The 21848-nt window shown below is 41.3% G+C and overlaps 1 long non-coding RNA gene across 3 annotated transcripts; it reads left to right on the forward strand.

The window, feature by feature from the left end:
• The first annotated feature begins 3334 nt into the window (after nucleotides 1-3334).
• LOC115197015 (uncharacterized) lies at nucleotides 3335-9035 on the forward strand. 3 transcript variants are annotated; one of them, XR_003878950.1, is made up of 5 exons: nucleotides 3335-3719; nucleotides 5178-5375; nucleotides 5479-5594; nucleotides 5809-6177; nucleotides 6375-9035. It is a non-coding gene; the product is annotated as an uncharacterized LOC115197015 (long non-coding RNA). The 3 variants fall into 3 exon arrangements; XR_003878949.1 differs by having other exon boundaries at nucleotides 3335-3417; nucleotides 3574-3719; nucleotides 5809-9035; XR_003878948.1 differs by having other exon boundaries at nucleotides 3336-3719; nucleotides 5809-9035.
• The last annotated feature ends 12813 nt before the right edge of the window (nucleotides 9036-21848 follow it).

The following is a 21848-nucleotide window of genomic DNA, read 5'->3' on the forward strand; positions in this document are numbered from 1 at the left end:
GATATAACTATGGATTATTTGGAACCAAAACAACATTGGGTGTTGAAGTAGATGTCCTGGGAGTGCATTCTGACGAAGAACAGCAAAGGTAATCCAATTTTTCTTATAGTAAATCTGAGTTTGGTAAGTGCAAAAATTGGTGGGTATCAAAATAGCTAGCCGTGATGGCCGGGCTATCTACTCAGAATATTGCAAAATGTGCCTTCACCGAAAAGCTATTTTAAAATCTGACACCGCGATTGCATAAAGGAGTTCTGTATCTATAATTCTTAAAATAATTATGTTTTTTGTGAACGTTTATCGTGAGTAATTTAGTAAATTCACCGGAAGTTTTCGGTGGGTATGCTGGTTCTGAACATCACATGCTAATGTAAAAAGCTGTTTTTTGATATAAATATGAACTTGATTGAACAAAACATGCATGTATTGTATAACATAATGTCCTAGGAGTGTCATCTGATGAAGATCATCAAAGGTTAGCGCTGTGGTTTTGGTTTTTGTGACTTATATGCTAGCTTGAAAAATGGGTGTGTGATTATTTCTGGCTGGGTACTCTCCTGACATAATCTAATGTTTTGCTTTCGTTGTAAATCCTTTTTGAAATCGGACAATGTGGTTAGATAAAGGAGAGTCTTGTCTTTAAAATGGTGTAAAATAGTCATATGTTTGAGAAATTGAAGTTTTAGCATTTTTGAGGTATTTGTAATTCGCGCCACGCTATACCATTGGATATTGGTGAGGTGTTCCGCTAGCGGAATGTCTAGATGTAAGAGGTTTAAGCACTTTACACCAATTATCAGAGGCATACAAAGAGCATCATGACATGACACAGGGAATTCATAGGTGCTCCCAGAGCCAGACAATGGGCAGATAACCCCAACCAGAGCCTTATATTGAAAGACTGACACAAGGCTCTGATCCTAACCATTATATTTGGAATGGCTGCCCAATCTCACATCCATCTATTGAAGGAGCAAAATGGCCAAACAACCCTGTAATAGTGATTTGTATTTCAGGGCAATTTTCTCTGGTCAGGTTTCTTATTAGCCATTTCGATTTATACTCCTGGCTTGGACGTTTTTTGAGATGTGCAACATTCCACGGACAGAAAATCAACCTTGAGAAAAGGATTAGAGGGTTAGAGGGGAAGGACTGGAGAAAGTAAAACATTGCAGAGGGCTTGCACATTATCCAGAGGTGAGACTGACTAGACAGACTAGGAGAGCTCTGGAGACACACAAGGACGGATGGACGGACAGACCGAGCCTTTGGGTGTAGATCTTCTAAAGGAAACGCATACAAATATAGGGGTATTGCTTAGTTCATCTTTCCCCATTTCTAGGATGTTAACAATTAAATGATGGTACACCCTCAATAACAGTATCAACCATTCTGAGCGTAGACCAGGTATTTTTTACTTTTTACTTAACTAGATAGATCAGAGATAAACTAGGGGATCTATTCAATCAGGTCCGCTTCAGCTGACATCCACATAGCGTCTGTTTTGGCAGAACTGCATTAGAGCTGTCAAATCCACAAGTGGCATCTGGCATTATACCTAAAGCGGACATTGCCATTGGCTGCACAAAGTTGCATTAAGAGAAATCCCATGCAGCCTTGTTTACAAGTTCGAACACTGGAATGTGAGATGTAATCTATACCTCGATTAGGCTGATAGAAATCCTCATTATTTTGTTGAATGATTTTCAATTTGAGCGTCATTATTTCTATATAGCCTACACTTTGTCTTTCTGAACTTCTAACTCAGGAAGGAGGGGTGGGGCTTCGTGACAATGATTAAGAGCAGCTGCTGACCGATTTGACAGCTCCAACACAGTTACACCTCTGACTGTCACACCTTGATCTGTTTCATCTGTCTTTGTGCTTCTCTCCACCCCCTCCAGGTGTCGCCCATCTTCCCCATTATCCCCAGTGCATTTATACCTGTGTTCTCTGTTTGCACTTTTTTTTGTCTCATCAAGCATACCAGCGATTTTCCCATATGCCTATATATTTTTTCTTTCTTCTCTAGTTCCTGTTTTCTAGTTTTCCCGGTTTTGACCATTCTGCCTGCCTGCTGACGTTCTATACCTTGTGACACTGCCCTGGATTACTGACCTCTGCCTGCCCTGACCCTGACTGCTGTTCTGTACCTTTTGGACTCTGCTCTGGATTACTGACCTCTGCCTGCCCTTGATCTGTTGTTTGCCTGCCACTGGTTTTTGTAATAAACTTTTGTTTCTTCCAAATGCCTGCATCTGGGTCTTTTCCTGAGCCGTGATACTGACACCGGCAAAACATCAGCTATGCAAGTGTCGGCTATCGCCCATTAATGCTTGATCTGATTGGATTTAGCCCTAAATCGCATGAAGTAGCAGGGATTGAGCAAGCTCCTCTGATAGACCTACACCTGCATTTCTGAGAGAAGTGCCAATCAGCCAGCCACTTCTCTAGGACTTGACAGTCTACACTAAAGAATCAATTAGAATGAAATGATGTTTAGGAAGAGAGAGGGCTCAGAGACAGAGTGGAGAATGAGCAGTGATTGGTGTAGAGAGTGGCAGGGAACTGTAGCGGCAGATGGGAAACTCTTCATCTGCTAAATGGGTTCTGAGAGTTCTCACAGCTAGAAGGGTTGAGGGGGTGGAAAGGGTAGTGGGGCGGAATTTTTTTGCCACATGGACACACCTGCAATTTCCTCTGAATTTCTCCTCCTCGTCCACTTTTCCCTTCACCCTCTACTCATCTTCTGTGCAGCTGAAGCCCTTGTCAAATATGTAAAATGGGACAAACACGGTGGAAGGGTTCTCCACTCCAGGGCATCAGATAAGAGCCGCTGTTAATTTCCTCCCTCTCTTCATTCCTGGGCCCTCGATTCAGGCTCAGCCCAGCGGTGGTGGTGGTAGCATTGTACGCTACGGCAGCGACATTACATGCCTGACACAGAAAGTGACGCATTAGTTTTGACAGATGCAGGGGATTATGACGCTTGAGAGGACAAGGCTGTCTGCTCAGTGTTGGAAAGCTGAGGCTGAGGTCATCATGCAGTGCTCGCTTATATACAGAATGATGTCATTATATTGAGTACCAAAGTATTAGTCAAAAGCCCATAAAACCAAGCAGTAAAAACCGGAAATGGTTCTAATAGTTTTTTCACCATTACATTTTTCGTAGGGGATTTTAGAACTACATCATATAAGGTCTGGGTTTGGTGTAGGTTTACCCTGGCGTGATGTTTTGATAACTGCGCAAATCTCTCTCGGACAGGGTAATTTTATCAATATATTTGCCTGTAATTACTCCCCAAAACTGTGCTAATTAGCAGGATTACACATCCTGTTGCAAGCTTTGACGTCATCCCTCAAGGCACATTTCTCCATGCAAACTCTCATCGACAAGTAGCAAGTAACATAGCAAGTAGATATTATAGCCTTTTTAGTTTCTCGTGTAAATTATTTATATTGTGTATTTCTTGTGTGTATTCTTGTTTTAGCATTTTTCAAATTACCTAGCTAGCTACCTTAGTATTTTGAAATTACTCTAATTTTTTGAATTACCCTCTGGCCTTTGTAGCGAACTAGATAACCTTAGGTCTCTCTGTCGATCAGAAGCAAGGACGGTTCTGTGCTATGTACCGGATTGTAACCACTACTCCAATAAGCATTTTATTGTTTTCTGATCTCTGTAATTGAGAGGCATAGCTGGAGCCGTGTGATAAGGTAAGCCCTGTTTGCTAGCTGCTAACAAGCTATTTTGGTTAGGTCAAAGATCTGTGGTTAGCCAGGTGCTTATGAAAATGAACTGGATAACAACCGACTGTAGTTACGTGTACAACGCACGTTACCTTCTTTACAAGTAAAATGAAAACCAGCATAGGCTAGCATGACTATTGTGACATTTGTATTGACAAGTCTTTAGTGATTTAGCCAGCTAGTTAACATTACCTCGCGGTTTGTGTAGCCATACTTTTTCACGTGGTGACATGCTAGCTAATGTTAGTCCACCAGGGAAGGGATATTTAGCTAGCTAGTTAATGTTAACTCACAGTTCATGGAGGCAGACTTGCTAGCTAACACTAGGCCGGCTCCATGGCAAGGTTAGTTGGTTAGCTAGCATGTCACCACTTAGAAAAGTCTGACTAAACAAACAGTGAGCTAATGTTAACTAGATAGCTAAATATTGCCTGGTGAGCTAGCTAGTTAGGCACCTTGGTTGCCTAGTTAGCTACATTAGCTAAACTTGGCTAGCTAGCTCGCAAAGGACTTTTGGGCTCAATGTTTTCCCCATACAAAAACACAGAAACAATTGTGTTCCACAAGTGCATCTGTTGTACATGACTAATCAAATGACCTGTGAAATCAGCCCGAGTGGCGCAGCGGTCTAAGGCACTGCATCTCAGTGCAAGAGGCATCACTACAGTCCCTGGTTTGATTCCAGGCTGTATCACATCCGGCCGTGTTTGGGAGTCCCATAGGGTGGTGCATAATTGGCCCAGCGTCGCCGGGGTAGGCCATCATTGTAAATAAGAATTCGTTCTTAACTGACTTGCCTAGTTAAATAAAGGTTAAATTTAAAATAATTAAGCTAGCCCGAGGCTAGTACTTTTCACACTGTGCTAGTAGACTTGGCACAGCAGTGAAATGGATAGTAGAAAATGTGCCAAACTAGTCTGACACAGCAGTGAAACTTTGCCTTTACAAACATCGCATGCCACAGATTTAAGACCTGAATGTTACCTGGGCTAGTAGAAATCGTGGTCTGCTGGCCAGTGCCCAGAATCCTTATGTTCCATCCCTGCATGTCAGTCTTTTTCAGACAACCCCCCTACCGCTGTTGGTCCTCCTCAATGACCTCACGGCTGAGGGTTTTAAATTTTCACTTGAGAAGTAAAATCACAAGTACAGTCCTATATGTCATCACAATACTTCCCCTCTTCGGGCAAATAGTACCCTAGACTGTCCTGATCATCTAGTTGAGCATTCCAGATAATTCCTCCATCCCAGCAGAGATCTCCCATCCACATAGAAGGATTTTAGATGTGCAGATAGACCAAAGCACAGTCTATTTTACCGTTACTATAGTCAAGTCTGTGGGTTATGGTCTTGAAATAAAGATGTTACCATTTTAGTAATCTAGCTAGCTAGTAAAAGTTACTTTTTTGTCTTTCACATGGGCAGAACGGAAACCCAGTGACAACACTCGGGTCTGCAGCTGCCATTTTCCGTTGGGAAAGAGAAATGGCCCTGTATTTACCAGAAAAGGTAGCTCATCCAACATGGCGGAAGAGGAAGACTCAGACTGTTGATTGGGAAACAAGAACAAACAATGAGGCATGAGGATTGGGTGTCGAGGGACCACTTGTCACATTGTCCAAGGTGGGTTTGTGTTATGATATACAATGCATTTTCTGTCCAGATAAAGATGGTGATACAGCATTAAAAAGGACCTAAGACTGACCAAGTGTCTGTTGTTTTCCAGTCCAACAGCAGTGCATCCCTCAGACCATCCTGTGCATGGACATCTTGTGCCAGTGTGATCCAAGTGCAAGCGTCCAGTTGTAGAGACTACAGCAGATCGAGCCTGTGGATGGACAGGTCAGTAACTCATCAAATGTTATAAAACAATTAATTTGTAGATACTGTATATCTGCACAGTATGTTCGTGTATGTTTCTCATGACTTAAGATTGGGTGTTGAGGGACCAAATGTCACAATGTCCAAGGTGGGTTTGTGTTATGATAAACAATGTGTTTTCTGTCCAGATAAAATAGGTGATACACCACTGAGCAAATGTCTCTTTGTTTTCCAGTCCAACAGGAGTGCATCCTTCCATACATCTGTTGGAAGTTATGTACTCTCTCACTCTCTCATTCTGGGGGTAAGACATCATTTAAACATCACAGATATAAATTCCCACTGTGCCCATGATAAAATGCAATGTGAATTGTGTTGTATTACTGAATGAAAATGAGGAGATGGACTCAGACCAGCCTTTGTAATTTAACTTAAATTAACTACATGACTTTAGTTGGTTGCTTTGAGCAAAACTTGAATGTAATATAACCTATTATAGGAGCCTATTGTTTGTGTATTATCTTTATTCCTTGTTCACTTGATTTTCAACAATATAAGGTACAGGCAGGGTTGACTGGGTCCTTCAGCAAGTAAGACACAGGGGGTAAGAAATAATTTGAACATCACAGGTATACATTCCCACTCTGCTCATGATAAAGTTAACTACATTACTTTAGTTGGCTGCTTTGAGAAAAACTTGTATGTACTATAATATAACCTATTCTGGGAGCCTAGTGTGTGTGTATGAATTATGTGGAATATTTTTGGACTATTGGCTTCCCTGAAAACATGTACTGATAGGAGGAGCAATATGAGTCTGTCAGAGGTCGTCACGCTGGATGGGGATGCTGATGGAGGCTTTGATGGTCCACACAACAAAGAAGCAGGTGTCCCTTCCAGTGATATGGAGCTGACCTTGGACCTGGTGCCAGTAAGGATGGTCTTCACGGAAGCTGTAAGACCCTCCCTCCTTGACATAGAAATCCTTTGACTTCACTGCCTCAATGCCCTCCTATTCGTTATCTGTTCCCCACTTTACAAACAACACACCATCCAACAACTGTGATCTGAGGACCCTTTTTAGCAGTGATAGAGTAATGCACTTGGCCCTAACCACTGCTCCATAATTGCTGGCCGTCAACTTCCCTCTCCTCATGGTTTGCCAGTTGCGGTTGGTGCGCTGCCCAACTGTTGTCTGGCATATAGCCTCCTGCTGCTCCACCGACAGCGCCATGCCAGCCATGAGGCCTGCATGCCCCAGGTGCCCTTGTTTTTTAACATTGTCCGGTACTGACAGGGAGGGTAGCGGTTGTTCTGGCTCAGGTTCAAGGAGACATGTCATGTCGGTTCCTTAACCACTGAAGATCCTCCTCTGTGGGCTCCCGGGAAAGAGGGTTGTAGTCTTCGGCCGGGTACCGGTCCTCCATTGACTGCACCTGGTTGGGCACGGCTGGCTTCCTCCACTCGCATTCCACATCACGATAGCAACCAAAGACCATGTAAGTCAGTTTATAACATCATTGTTTACTCTGAGAGTTCTGCATATTGACATTAGCTATGGTGCTAACCTTGGAAAAGTAATTCCAATTTATCCTTCCTCTGTTACTAATAGGGATAGATCAAATGGTGCAGTTCTATTCAATCCTATAGTCAAACCAACTATATCAATATCAACCATCAGACAGGGCCTGCAACCGCATATTGAACGTAGTTCGTTTGAGTTGGAGACTCCATATGAAATCGTAAAGATTACATCTTAAACTGGATTACATCAAGATCTGGGCTATGGAGACTAATCTGGGGACATTCTAGACTCTGATATTAATATTGAGAGTAGAGGTGGTAGAGTGGCCATTCTTATAAAACAAAAAAAGTGTCTTTACTGAACTCCATTTCACTTTCCCAAAAATGTTAGCTAAAAAAAATGGAAGCCTTTGTCTGGGGAAAAATGTATCCATAACTCTTATAGGGGCCTACCGTCCTCCCTTGGCTAACTTTTGTGTACTCAAGGAATTCACTAGTATGTTGTCATCTTTTACTAAATCAGAAGTTATTATCCTGGGTGACCTAAATTATGATTGGGAAATCCAGGCTTCAGACGTGTAATGATCTAAACCTAACCCAGCTGGTAACTAAGCCTACACGGCCCAACCCTAAAGATCTTTCAAAGTCAGCTCTTATTGATGTTATTTTAACGAATTCAGCAGAGAAATATGTGACCCATTTCAAGGAACTAGGCGTACGTCACTACTTCACAGATGAGGCATTTTAATTCCTTTTTATTTCAATTATTTTTTGGCAGAAATGTCTTCTGGAACATGTGAACTTTCCTGTTCCTTAAAAACAAACTTGTATTCCATCTGTAAATACAAATAAAATGGTTAAATTACGAGCCTAGTTGGTTTAGCCACAGACAAAGGCAGGAACCTTGCCCCTAGCCATGATTGGCTGAGATAATGGGTTGGTTGGACATGCCTGGAGATGGGTTTGGATTGGTCTGCCATGTAGCATGCTTCTGTCTATAACGTGAGCTGTTCAGTGGGTGTTGATATTCCTTTCTACAGCAGCATTTTTGAAAGATATAACATTAGTCATCAAGAACTACAAAACTTTTGCAGGTGCTACCAATAGATCAGTTGGAAAAAGCTGTGATGGGCTACTTTTGGCACACGCCATGGTCAGTGTGAACCGGAGTGACTTGACACAATGCTGGCCAAACAAGTTAAATGGTTCCAGTCTGCCATGAAGCGTTCATCCGTGTACACATGTAAGAGTCTAGCTGCATTTTCAGATATTCTAAGTCTCTAATTTTGTCAGAAAGTATTTTTAATTGCAAGTTTAAGCGTATTGTTAGGTAGCTAGCGAACATTAGCTTGCTGGCTTGCTAGCTAACGTTACATGTAGGATCTATATAGTAGTAATATTATCAGAAACCATTTGCATCGCTAGTTATAGCATAATGTTATCTAGCTAACATTGAACATAGTTGGTTATCTTTAGCTACCTGCAGATTCATACTACAGCTATGACAATGCTTGTATTTGTAGAAGTATGAGTTGGGATTATGCTGGTTCATTGTTTAGCTAACTAGCTACAGTAGCTACATGTCGAAATAAAAGACTCCACTTTGCCAGATTACATGACCCATCAAGTTAGCCAGGTGTGTCTACAGCCATCTATTTATTGTATTTCATGAAAATGTGCACATGTCTAGACAATAGTGACCCATCCACTTAGCTATATGTGGCTGGTGGGTGGTTATAGCATTTCTTTCACATGACCCATCAATTTAGACAAGTGTGTCTGGTAAGCGTTATCTAATAATTAAATAATATTTATTAAACATTTTTATCTGGACACTTTCTGTTTTTGATATTGCTACTATACAAGTAAACATGTCACTGTACTGTTCACACCTTCTGTATCCTGTGCATGTGACAAATAAACTTTTATTTGATATAATGTGTGTTTACCAGAGACGGTAATGTGAAGAACATGACTTGCACCAAAGTCAGATTAGGATATAGGCCAAGGACTAGATAAAGTGTATTTTTACCTGTAGTTTTTCCTTATTGTAGGCTACTACTTTTAGCACTTTCAGTCTTGAAATCTTAGGTTGTTTACTACACTATTCACTCCGTTTAGCAAATGGACTCACGTGAATCCTTAAAGAGATTGGTGGGGCTAAGGCTTAACAGGGTGTGAACAATGCTGAAATGGTGTAGACAAAGAAGAGCTCACCAGTAGGTGTATCACAAGTTTATCAACTTTCAAAGCAGAATTACTTTCCCATTGTTGCTCAACTGCAGTGTATGCTATATCATTTTCTAGCTCTGAGTCTACTTTTATTCAATGTGAACATCACCATTTCAAATGTTGCTTCATAAGACCGAATCCATACAGAAGCATTTGGAAGTATTCATTTCCCTTCACTTTTTCAAATTTTGTTACGTAACAGCCTTACTCTAAAATGGATTAAATAGTTTTTTTTCCCTCATCAATCCACACACAGTACCCCATAATGACAAAGTACAAACAAAAAATGAAATATCACATTTATATAAGTATTCAGTACTTTGTTGAAGCACCTTTGGCAGCAATTACAGCATTGAGTCTTCTTGGGTATGACACCACAAGCTTGGCACACCTGTATTTGGAGAGTTACTCCCATTATTCTCTACAGTTCCTCTCAAACTCTGTCAGGCTGGATGGGGAGCATCGCTGCACAGTTATTTTCAGGTCTCTCAAAAGATATTTGATCGGGTTCAAGTCCGGGCTCTGGCTGGACCACTCACGGACATTCAGAGACTTGTCCTGAAGCCACTTCTGCATTGTCTTGGCTGTGTGCTTAGGGTAATTGTCCTGTTGGAAGGCGCTCTGGAGCAGGTTTTCATCAAGGATCTCTCTATATTTTTGCTCCATTCATCTTTGAGGATCATCTCGAACCTGACTAGTCTACCTGTCCCTGCCTCTGAAAAACATCCCCACAGCATGATGCTGCCACCACCATGTTTCACAGTAGGGATGATGCCAGGTTTCTTCCAGACGTGACGCTTGGAATTCAGGCCAATCTTGGTTTCATCAGACCAGAAAATCTTGTTTCTCATTGTCTGAAAGTCCTTTAGGTGCTTTTTGGCAAACTCCAAGTGGGCTGTCATATGCCTTTTACTGAGGAGTGGCTTCCGTCTGGTCACTCTACGATAAAGGCCTGATTGGTGGAGTGCTACAGAGATGGTTGTCCTTCTGGAAGGTTCTCTCATCTCCACAGAGGAACTCTGGAGCTCTTTCAGAGTGTCAATTGGGTTCTTGGTCACCTCCCTGTCCAAGGCCATTCTTCCACAATTGCTCAGTTTGGCAGGGCGGTCAGCTCTAGGAAGAGTCTTGGATGTTCCAAACTTCTTCCATTTAAAAATTATGGAGGCCACTGTGTTCTTGGGACCTTCAATGCTGCAGACATTTTTGGGCACCTTCCCCAGATCTGTGCCTCGACACTATCCTGTCTCTGAGCTACGGACAATTCCTTCGACCTCATGGCTTGGTTTTTGCTTTGACATGCACTGTCAACTATGGGACCTTATATAGACAGGTGTGTGCCTTTCCAAATCATGTCCAATCTATTGAATTTACCACAGGTGGACTCTAATCAAGTTGTAGAAACATCTCAAGGATAATCAATGAAAACAGGATGCACCTGAGCTCAATTTCGAGTCTCATAGTAAAGATTCTGAATACTTATATAAACAAGTTATTTCTGTTTTTATTTTTAATACATTTGCCAAAATTTCAAAAAAACTGTTTTTGCTTTGTCATTATGGGGTATAGTGTGTAGATTAATATATATATATATATATATACATATATATTATATTTTCTATTTTAGAATAAGGCTATGAAGTAATACTTTCCTGAATGCACTGTATGTTTCTACTGGTGTGTTCGCCCAAGACATTGGTGACCATTGTCCAATTGGTTGTGTTAGAGATGTGAGAATAGAAATATCTAAGCCTTGTCATCACAAAGAGGAACTTTAACTTCAGTGAACAGGCTTTTTGACACTATCTTTATTTTAGTAACAGTGATAGTATTTCAGCTGTCCCTGAATGTGATTAGCTTTGAGCCTTTTTGCATTTGTATTCAATACTATTGTGGATAATCATGCTCCATTAAAAACATTAAGGGTTAAAGGAAGATCGAATGCCTTGTACACTCCAGAATTATCAGAAGTCATTCATAAAAGAGACGACGCTTTGGTCAATGATAGGATCACATGTTTAGGCCCAGACTGGCAAGCTTTTAAGCAACTGAGGAATATTTTTTTAAGACAAATCAGAATGGCTGAATCTGATTTTTATCTAACCACTCTTTCGGATTGTAATGGGAACCTGTCTGGAAAACTGTCAAATCCCTGAAGGGTTCTATTTACTCCTCTCTGCCATAACACATTAATTCAGACACTGGCCTCATTACGGAAAAAAGTTCCATCATTGATGCATTTATTTCAGCAACCCATCTCTTTGAAAGAACTTCTCAGCCTATTCACAATGATATTGGGCTGGATGCTGATAGGGGAAACTTGCTGAGTGATCAGAGAGATGATAGTCAAAGCTTTTCTTAGAGGCTATTTACAGAAAAAGAAGTCCTTGATGCTTTGCTAGCAATAGACAATGAGAAATCCACAGGGGCTGACAAATTGGATCCTGGTCTGCTTAAGTGTGCATTGCCCATCAATGTTGGCTCAATAACCCACATGTTTTATTCAACATTGTTATTGGGAAATATTCCAAAAGTATGGAAATCAACTCTTGCGCTTCCACTCCGTGAGGGCGGGGATGGTAGTGATCTTAATAATTATCACCCCATTTCAAGGCTTCCTTGTCTAGCTAAGATTATTGAATCCTTGGTAAATGTACAACTTTGCTTTTTTTATCTGAGAAAATAAATTAGAAGGTAAACCAATCAGGTGTTAGGCGTGGGCATAGTACTATTACAGCAACCACTTTAGTTGTTAATGATCTTGTCAATGCTTTAGACACTAAAATGAAATGTGCTGCTTTCTTTGTGGACCTGCAAAAAGCTTTTGATACTTTTGATCATGCTATTTTACTGAATATCCTCGATAGGCCTGAGCTCTGACACCTGTTCATGGTTTCCTGATCATCTTAGTGACAGAACTCAGGCCATCGTGATTGATCGGTTTAAGTCTGGATTTCTTGAAGTACATAAGTGTACCACAGAGGTTGATTTTAGAATTTTAAACTTAATCTACAGTACCAGTTGTAAGAATATTTGAAGATGATACACAACGCAGAGGACTAGAGGTCAATAGGGAATTAACGATCAATGGAAATAGTTGTTTTTATGTTCAACGTCTGGTTAGAATCTGTGTAGGGGTTTCAGTCCTGGACTCATAGCTACAGGTGGCAAGATCTCATTGGACTGAATCGTCTATACATTCAGCCTGAAACAGGATGCTTGCTATTTGGCCATTGGCCCAATTTTACTGCAAGGAATGCTAATTGGTCAACCACAGGCTAGAGTTGGGGGTTATAAATTACATCCTGTCACTTTGTTCCGTGGAGAAAACTGAGGACAGGGAAGAATAAATATCTACTTCTCAGCATAACATCTAGGATTTGTTCTTTTTGAATGAACCTATTTTTCTCCCCCTTATTTGCTTTAGGGTCTGTGTTATTGAAGAATAACATCAACTGCTAACACAGTCAAAAGTTTGGACACACCTACTCATTCAAGGGTTTTCTTTATTTGTATTATTTTCTACAACAAAACTATGAAATAACACAAATTGAATCATGTAGTAACCAAACAAAGTGTTAAACAAATCAAAATATATTTGAGATACTTCAAAGTAGCCACCCTTTGCCTTGATGACAGCTAAGCACACACTTGAAATTCTCTCAACCAGCTTCATGAGGTAGTCAACTGGCATGCATTTCAGTTAACAGGTGTGTGTTGTTAAAGGTTAAAAATAATTTATTTCCTTCTTTAATGTGTTTGAGCCAATCAGTTGTGTTGTGACGAGGTATACAATAGATAGCCCTATTTGGTAAAAGACCAAGTCCATAATTTGACAAGAACAGCTCAAAAAAGCAAAGAGATACCCCAGTCCATCATACTTTAAGACATGATGGTCAGTCAATCTGGAACATTTCAAGAACTTTGAGCAGTCGCAAAAACCATCACATGCTATGATGAAACTGGCTCTCATGAGGACCGCCACAGGTAAGGAAGACCCAGAGTTACCTCTGCTGCAGAGGATAAGTTAATTAGTTACCAGCCTCAGAAATTGGATCCCAAATAAATGCTTCACAGAGTTCAAGTAACAAGCACAACTCAACATAAACTGTTCAGAGACTGCGTGAATCAAGCCGTCATGGTCGAATTGCTGCAAAGAAACCACTACTAAAGGACACCAATAATAAGAAGAGACTTGCTTGGGCCAAGAAACACACGCAATGGACATTTAGACCGGTGGAAATCTGTCTTTTGGTCTGATGAGTCCAAATTTTAGATTTTTGGTTCCAACCGCCATGTCTTTGTGAGACGCAGAGTAGGTGAACAAATGATCTCTGCATGTGCGGTTCCAAACATGAAGCATGGAGGAGGAGGGGGTGCTCTGCTGGTGACACTGTCAGTGATTTATTTAGAATTCAAGGCACACTCAACCAGCATGGCTACCACAGTATTCTGCAGCGATACGCCATCCCATCTGGTTTGCGCTTAGTGGGACTATCATTTGTTTTTCAACAGGACAATGACCCAATTGAGATGGTTTGGGATTAGTTGGAACGCAGAATGAAGGAAAAGCAGCCAACAAGTGCTCAGCATATGTGGGAAATCCTTCAAGACTGTTGGAAAATAATTCCAGGTGAAGCTGGTTGAGTGAATGCCAAGAGTGTGCAAAGCTGTCATCAAGGCAAAGGGTGGCTACTTTGAAGAATATAAAGCATAAAATATATTTTGAATTGTTTAAAGCTTTTTTGGTTACTACATGATTCCATATGTATTATTTCATAGTTTTGATGTATTCACTATTATTCTACAATAGAAAATAGTAAAAAAAGAAAAAAAAGAATAACCCTTGAATGAGCAGGTGTGTCCAAACGTTTTACAAATACTGTATATGAGGATGACGCTAAACTCAGCAAAAAAAGGAACGTCCTCTCACTGTCAGCTGCGTTTATTTTCAGCAAACTTAACATGTGTAAATATTTGTATGAACATAACAAGATTCAACAACTGAGACAAACTGAACAAGTTCCACAGACATGTGACTAACAGAAATGGAATAATGTGTCCCTATACAAAGGTGGGGGTCAAAATCAAAAGTAACAGTCAGTATCTGGTGTGGCCACCAGCTGCATTAAGTACTGCAGTCCATCTCCTCCTCATGGACTGCATCAGATTCGCCAGTTCTTGCTGTGAGATGTTACCTCACTCTCCCACCAAGGAACCTGAAAGTTCCCGGACATTTCTGGGGGGAATGGCCTTAGCCCTCACCCCCCTCGATCCAACAGGTCCCAGACGTGCTCAATGGGATTGAGATCCGGGCTCTTCGCTGGCCATGGCAGAACACTGACATCCCCCTCTTGCAGGAAATCACGCACAAAATGAGCAGTATGGCTGGTGGCATTGTCATGCTGGAGGGTCATGTCAGGATGAGCCTGCAGGAAGGGTACCACATGAGGGAGGAGGATGTCTTCCCTGTAATGCACAGCGTTGAGATTGCCTGCAATGACAACAAGCTCAGTCCGATGATGCTGTGACACACCGCCCCAGACCATGACAGACCCTCCACCTCCATATTGATCCTGCTCCAGAGTACAGGCCTCGATGTAACGCTCATTCCTTGGACAATAAACACGAATCCAACCATCACCCCTGGTGAGACAAAACCGCGACTCGTCAGTGAAGAGCACTTTTTGCCAGTCCTGTCTGGTCCAGCGACGGTGGATTTGTGCCCATAGGCGACATTGTTGCCGGTGATGTCTGGTGAGGACCTGCCTTACAACAGGCCTACAGGCCCTCAGTCCAGCCTCTCTCAGCCTATTGCGGACAGTCTGAGCACTGAGGGAGGGATTGTGCATTCCTGGTGTAACTCAGGTGGTTGTTGTTGCCATCCTGTACCGGTCCTGCAGGTGTGATGTTCGGATGTACCGATCCTGTGCAGGTGTGATGTTACACGTGGTCTGCCACTGCGAGGATGATCAGCTGTCCGTCCTGTCTCCCTGTAGCGCTGTCTTAGACGTCTCACAGTAAGGACATCGCAATTTATTGCCCTGGCTACATCTGCAGTCCTCATGCCTCCTTGCAGCATGCCTAAGGCACATTCATGCAGATGAGCAGGGACCCTGGGCATCTTTCTTTTGGTGTTTTTCAGAGTCAGTAGAAAGGCCTCTTTAGTGTCCTTAGTTTTCATAACTGTGACCTTAATTGCCTACCGTCTGTAAACTGTTAGTGTCTTAACGACCATTCCACAGGTGCATGTTCATTAATTGTTTATGGTTCATTGAACAAGCAGTGTTTAAACCCTTTACAATGAAGATCTGTGAAGTTATTTGGATTTTTACGAATTATTTTTGAAAGACAATGTCCTGAAAAAGGGACTTTTCTTTTTTTTGCCGAGTTTATTATGTACTATTGCTCTGACTGTTGATCTAGCTGTGTCAAAACTACAGTCAGATTTCATAGCTATGTCGGAATCCCTTGCTGATTTTAAAACTTGTGCTTAACACGTGCTAAATGAAATACATGTTGTTTTTAAACTCTCATAAGAATCTTTCAGATTAACTACATGTTCACTCATTAGATGGTTCTTCAATCAAATGTGTTCCTGCATACAAATACTTAGGCATTAGGACCCATATGGATTTGATGTTTAAAATACATATGAGCTCGTTAAGATGATTTCAAGTTGGCTTTTTCTACAGAAGCAGATTGTGCCTTTCTCTAAGCAGCAGGAAGCAGATTATTCAGTCAACCTTTTTCTCTGCTCTTGAGATGGTGATATTATTTATCAAAGTGCATCTGCTACTACTCTTAAACCTTTGGATGTCATCGATCATAGTGCACTTCGTTTTGTTTAAGGCAACAGTTTTGATACTCATCACTGCATCCTGTATCAAAAGGTTGGCTGGACTTTGTTAAAAACCCATAGATCTCTACATTACTCCCCTTTTCTTGACAAGGCCCTATTTAAAACTTCATTCTTATCTAGCTTTACTGTTGAAGTATAGACACCTGAGTTGTCTAACCCGTTCACAGGATTGGTTAACTCTTGAGGTTCCTAGGGTCTCCACCGAGCTAGGTAAATCAGCTTTTAGATTTAATTCCCCGTATTGCTGCAACAAAATTAAAAATACATTTTATCTTGATGTTCTGTTGCCATTCGGACAATTTAAAGTATTGATTGGGGACTTATAAAATGTAACTGATTTGTGATGTTTTATTTGTGCTTACCATACCATACAGGGTGCATTTGGAAAAAAGACTGTCGTGGAAATTAACACTAAGAACTCCAAGTCAAAGTTAAATGAACAGATCTTTATTGATATCGGCCGGAGAGGTTACAACAATCTCTGTCAGAAGCTCTGAATGGGTGCTTCCTCTTCAGCACTCTTTATACTCATGCACAAACTAGGCGTCTCTGCTCTCAGGGTGCAATAAGCTGATAATGACCTTGCACACGTAGTTTCTAGACGTTGTGCCAAAGTAGCAATGTGTTCCCTTCTTTCTGTTCTTCTTCTAGCAGTCCCCTCCCTGAGAGCAAAGTCCCAGAACACAATAATCAGGAAACACGCTACATGTAGAGACACAGAGGACACAAAAGGTTTCACTCCAAGACCTAGGTCTCAATAGGTTTTCCCTATTAAAATAAAGGTTAAATAAAATAATATACTGGATGACGTCATATAATTTCATAGCCTGTTTGTAGGGCTTGCTGTGAATGACTTCATAAGGAGGTCATTGTGGGTCTCAAAACTCTTCCAATCTCTCAACAGGCAATCCAATAAATCAATATAATGGACATTATTTTGGACGGGTAGCTGTTGGTCAAATTGACCCTTGTTTTTCACACCAGTTCTCAGGTGAATAGTGGTGGTGTATACCAGTTGGTCTTCAGAGAAAGATAGCATGTTGTACTCAACATCATTACACAACAACTTCCCCTCTATGATGCAGTTGACCACTTTAATCCAGGGTTTAATCCACATCAGTGCAGCTGTGTGGCATTTGACAGCTATCACTGAGAAAAGCTCTGATAATCTCACTAATGTGCACCGTCGATTAAATAATAACTATGGCAGTAATACACTTAACGATAAGTACACAATGATAAGTCCACAGAGACAGTGGGTGGGTGGGTGGATGGCAATTGCCTACATATCAGACAACTCCCAGCATGCGTGCCTTTCTGACTCTTGACACAGTTCGTTCACTACCTCAAGTCAATTTCCTACTGGAAATGTACACATCTCAAATGTGTTGAAAATGCATTTACAATATTGATAATGTGTCGCAATGTACTCAAAACATATTCTCACCCAGTCGCACACAGACCAAGCTGGTTTGAAATGAATTTGCAGTTTGCAAGTTTGTTGCAAGTTACATTGAAAATATGTCAAATGACAAGTAGGGTCATTACTCATTACATATGAATGTGACTCTGCAGAATTATATAGGTCATTACATCACTCAATCTCTCACAGCAGGCAATCACTGGGAACAAGCAAGAGGACAATTGACAAGGTCATTTGGTGTTTTATTTCAGTCTCATAGGTTCTTTTCAGACCTATTGTAGCATACCTGCCTTTCCTGCTCCATTTAGTGCAGAACAGAGCCAACATAATACATAAATAAAAAAACATTAATTATATATTTTCTAAGTAAATCTGGACAAATAGAGCAATAGTATTTTTCAGTAACAGGCATTCTGTGGGTTTTTAAATCTGGTTCACAGGGGTAGTAGGCTACACATGAAACATACGCAGTCATTCAATATCTGTAGGTTTCCATGACAAATATATAAATCGAACCAGAGACCAAAGTCTGTTGAGGGAGGCTAACGCTGCTCTTCAAATACTTGCCTTTGATCATCTGAAGAGGAAAGAAAATAACAGAGTCCCCTTGGTGTAATGTAGTGTTTTTAGGGGTTTGAAATGTTTTTTCTTCAGACAGGAGACAATGTAATATCATTCAGCAACATTTCAGTTTGGTGTAAAAAAAATTCCAGCTGTCATAAAATACTCTACATGTTCTAGGGGCATGACAAAGTCTAACGACTATCGTCCATGCATTCAAAGAGAAGCACCAGCACTTACGTTACAACTTGCTGAGGTCAGAATCAGAAGCCATGCTCAAGTCACTGCGGTATGGAAAGGAGAGCTTTGCTTTTTTTACAGAGTCTGTTTGGGTGTCTGTGGTTGACATGGACACATCCTCCTGGACAGCCACAGCCCCACTGGTCTGGCAGCAGTTGTGCTGGTTATCCTTCCAGTCCTGCAATAGGAATAAGCCAGGGTAAAGAAGTAAGATAAGCAGTCAGTAGTGGGAAGTTATGTTTTGCCTTGATTGTAGTCTAATAAATCCCAGACCTAGGGCAACACTACTAGGTCTGGGAATCATGTCAGATTTTCTTGGCCACTTTGAAAGGGGAAAGAAAAAAAAGATGTTAGCTGTCAGTGGTTATAAGCTTGTAACGCTAACATTAGCTGTCAAGGTGCATGCAAACTACTCACTTGCGAAATACACTCTTTGAAAATATCGTCTGCGAGCTCCATCAATGTTGTTTCCAGTTGCCATTTTTATGGCAGGAAATTAACCGATAAGGCTCTGGACGATTTCCCGTGTGCGTTCCATTTCCGCCTACTCTTCTCTGCCCAACCGACGCAGGCACTTGGGCAATCGTATATGATGAAGTATTGTTAAATTGTGTGAGGCAGCCTCTGTCTGGGGAGACTACCCTGATTGTGTCTGGTTTTTGGTTCCTAAGAGTAGGCTGTCCGAATGAATTGCGCCCCTTCAAGAGTAGAGACACAAGCGATCAGTAGTAGGGTGTGTGGTGGGCTGCGATCCAATCAGCAGATTTGATGACCTGGTCCCGTGTGGCTCAGTTGGTAGAGCATGATGCTTGCAACCCAGGGTTGTGGGTTTGATTCCCAAGGGGGACCAGTATGGAAAAAGTGTGAAAATGTCAGTGGTGGAAAAGTACCCAATTTTCATACTTGAGTAAAAGTAAAGGTACCTTAATTAAAAGAAAATGACTCAAGTAAAAGTCACCCAGTAAAATACTACTTGAGTAAAAGTCTGAAAGTATTTGGTTTAAGTACTTAAGTATCAAAAGTATAAATCATTTAAAATGTCTTATGTCCTGTCCTGCTACATATTCAAAATGTAACGAGTACTTTTGGGTGTCAGGGAAAATGTAAGGAGTAAAATGTACATTGTTTTCTTTAAGAATGTAGTGGAGTAAAAGTTGTCAAAAATATAAATAGTAAAGTATAGTAGTACTTAAGTATTTTCTGTGTATTTTTATTAAGTATTTGTATTTTTGTATGCACTCACTACTGTAAGCCGCTCTGGATAAGAGTGTCTGCTAAAATGTAAAGACCTGACATGTTCATGGGTCCTAATAGACCTTTTATGCTAAGTCAGCTCTGTAAAACAACGGAGTTAAATACCGAAAGCATAGAGAAATGAGTCAGAGCTGACACGACCCCTGAGAACTTAGTTAAGTGGCCTGAGACACAGTCTGTAGAGGGTTAAGTCTTACCTTTCTCTGACAGAATGTGCAACCGTATTTGACCTTGTGGCATGCAGTGCATTTGCTCATGGCCTCCCATACACAGTTCACACACATGCTGTGGGAGAGAAAGTCACAGAATGGAATCAAATTACAATCCAAAAAAGGTAAGTAATTGATTTGCAAATTAACTAGCGTGACATAATAGAGGTTTGATTGTTGTTACAGAGCCCCATGCGAGCGCTACCACACAGTACACGACTATCTCTACCACGCAGGTACACATGCATAGTTCTTTCGAGACATTTCCTCTGACATATCACCGACATAGCCCACTTACTAACGACAAAAAGCCCAACAACAACATCCCATCAAGAGGCGCCAGGGGAACCTCTAGGGGAACCAAGAGGCACTACATGTCACCGCTGACTTTTTTGTTGATATGATGCAAGGGTTATAGTTCCCTGTCTCTATCTAACAAAGGCTCTCTGGTGGTAGAAGGTCCTGCGGCTTCAAGGTTGTTTGATCCTTTATCTCCATATAGTTTATTTGTATCAAGTAGCATGTGTGATATTTCAAACAGCCCTGACAGTTTTATCCTCCAGGGGGAGATCTGGATGGAAAGGAACGCAGCAGATAGAAAGAAGGAGCGAGAGAGGAGAGATTGAGCAAGAGAGAGGGGAAAAGAGTAGAAAGAGAGAAAGAACGAGAGAAAGGGTGGGGTGAGAGACAGACAGACAGGGAGGGAGGGAGGGAGGGAGGGACTACAGTGGTTGTAAATAGCCAGGAGGTCAGAAATGAGGAAGTAGGCATTGGGGACCGACCATGCATTTATACCATGTATGGCCTCATAGAAATAACTAATTAGAGCAGGTGAGGTGAGTGAGAGTTTTCTGGAAAGGAGATAGTGGGAGCGAGAGAGAGGGTCCCTCAATGTACTGTACCTTGATGATGATCTCAGTGACTTCTGAGGCTTTCTTTCCCTGAGGCTCTTTTCCCCCGGGTTTTCTGGGTGTTGGAATGATCTCTGACTCTGGAAGGGCTGGGTGAGTGTACACTGAAGGAGGGAAGACCATTGAAGTCAAACTAAAATGAATCCAAACGAGTAAAAAAAAAAAACTCCCTACATGCCCAGCATTTCCCCTAGGTCATGTTCAATAGGCACAAAACAGAAGAAAACATCTTTCTGAAATGTTGTCAATCCCCCAATAGCTGTCCTTCCTCGCCCCACACCTATTAACTCCTGACCTAATTCCCTATTTTATGCTTCAAAATAAGAGTCGAAAAAAGGGGAAATGTGGGTGGAACTAGGAAGGAAATTAGGCCAGATAACAGCCTGCCCCACACATTGTCCAAATGGCACGGCAGGGAGGAGGAGGAGGGGGAGAGTGGAGAGATACATCCGTGGCTGTGGTACAGGGAAAGGTATACAGTGCTTTCAGAAAGTATTAATACCCCTTGACCAATTCCACATTTTGTCGTGTTCAAGCCTGAATCCAAAATGGATTACTATTTTTTTCTCTCACCCATCTACACACAATACCCCACAATGAAAATGAAAACATGTTTTTCAATATTTTTGCTAATGCATTGAAATTGAAATACAAAAATATGTAATTTACTAAATAACCCCTTTTAGCAGCGAGTAGAGCTGTGAGTCTTTCTGGGTAAGTCTCTAAGAGCTTTTCACACCTGGGTTGTACAATATTTGCACATTATTCTTGAAATAAATTATTCAAGCTCTGTCAAATTGGTTTTTGATCATTGCTAGACAGCCATTTTCAAGTCTTGCCAGAGAATTTTAAGACGATTTAAGTCTAAACTGTAACTAGGTCACTCAGGAACATTCAATGTCATGTTGGTAAGCAACTCCAGTGTATATTTAGCCTTGTGTTTTAGGTTATTGTCCTGCTGAAAGGAGAGTTAGTCTCCCGGTGTGCCTAGGATTTTGCCTGTGCTTAGCTCTATTGCATTTATTTTTATCCCAAAAAACTCCCTTGCAGATGACAAGCATA

Source organism: Salmo trutta, chromosome 7 (genome assembly GCF_901001165.1).
Source record: "Salmo trutta chromosome 7, fSalTru1.1, whole genome shotgun sequence".
NCBI classification, from domain to species: Eukaryota; Metazoa; Chordata; class Actinopteri; order Salmoniformes; family Salmonidae; genus Salmo; species Salmo trutta.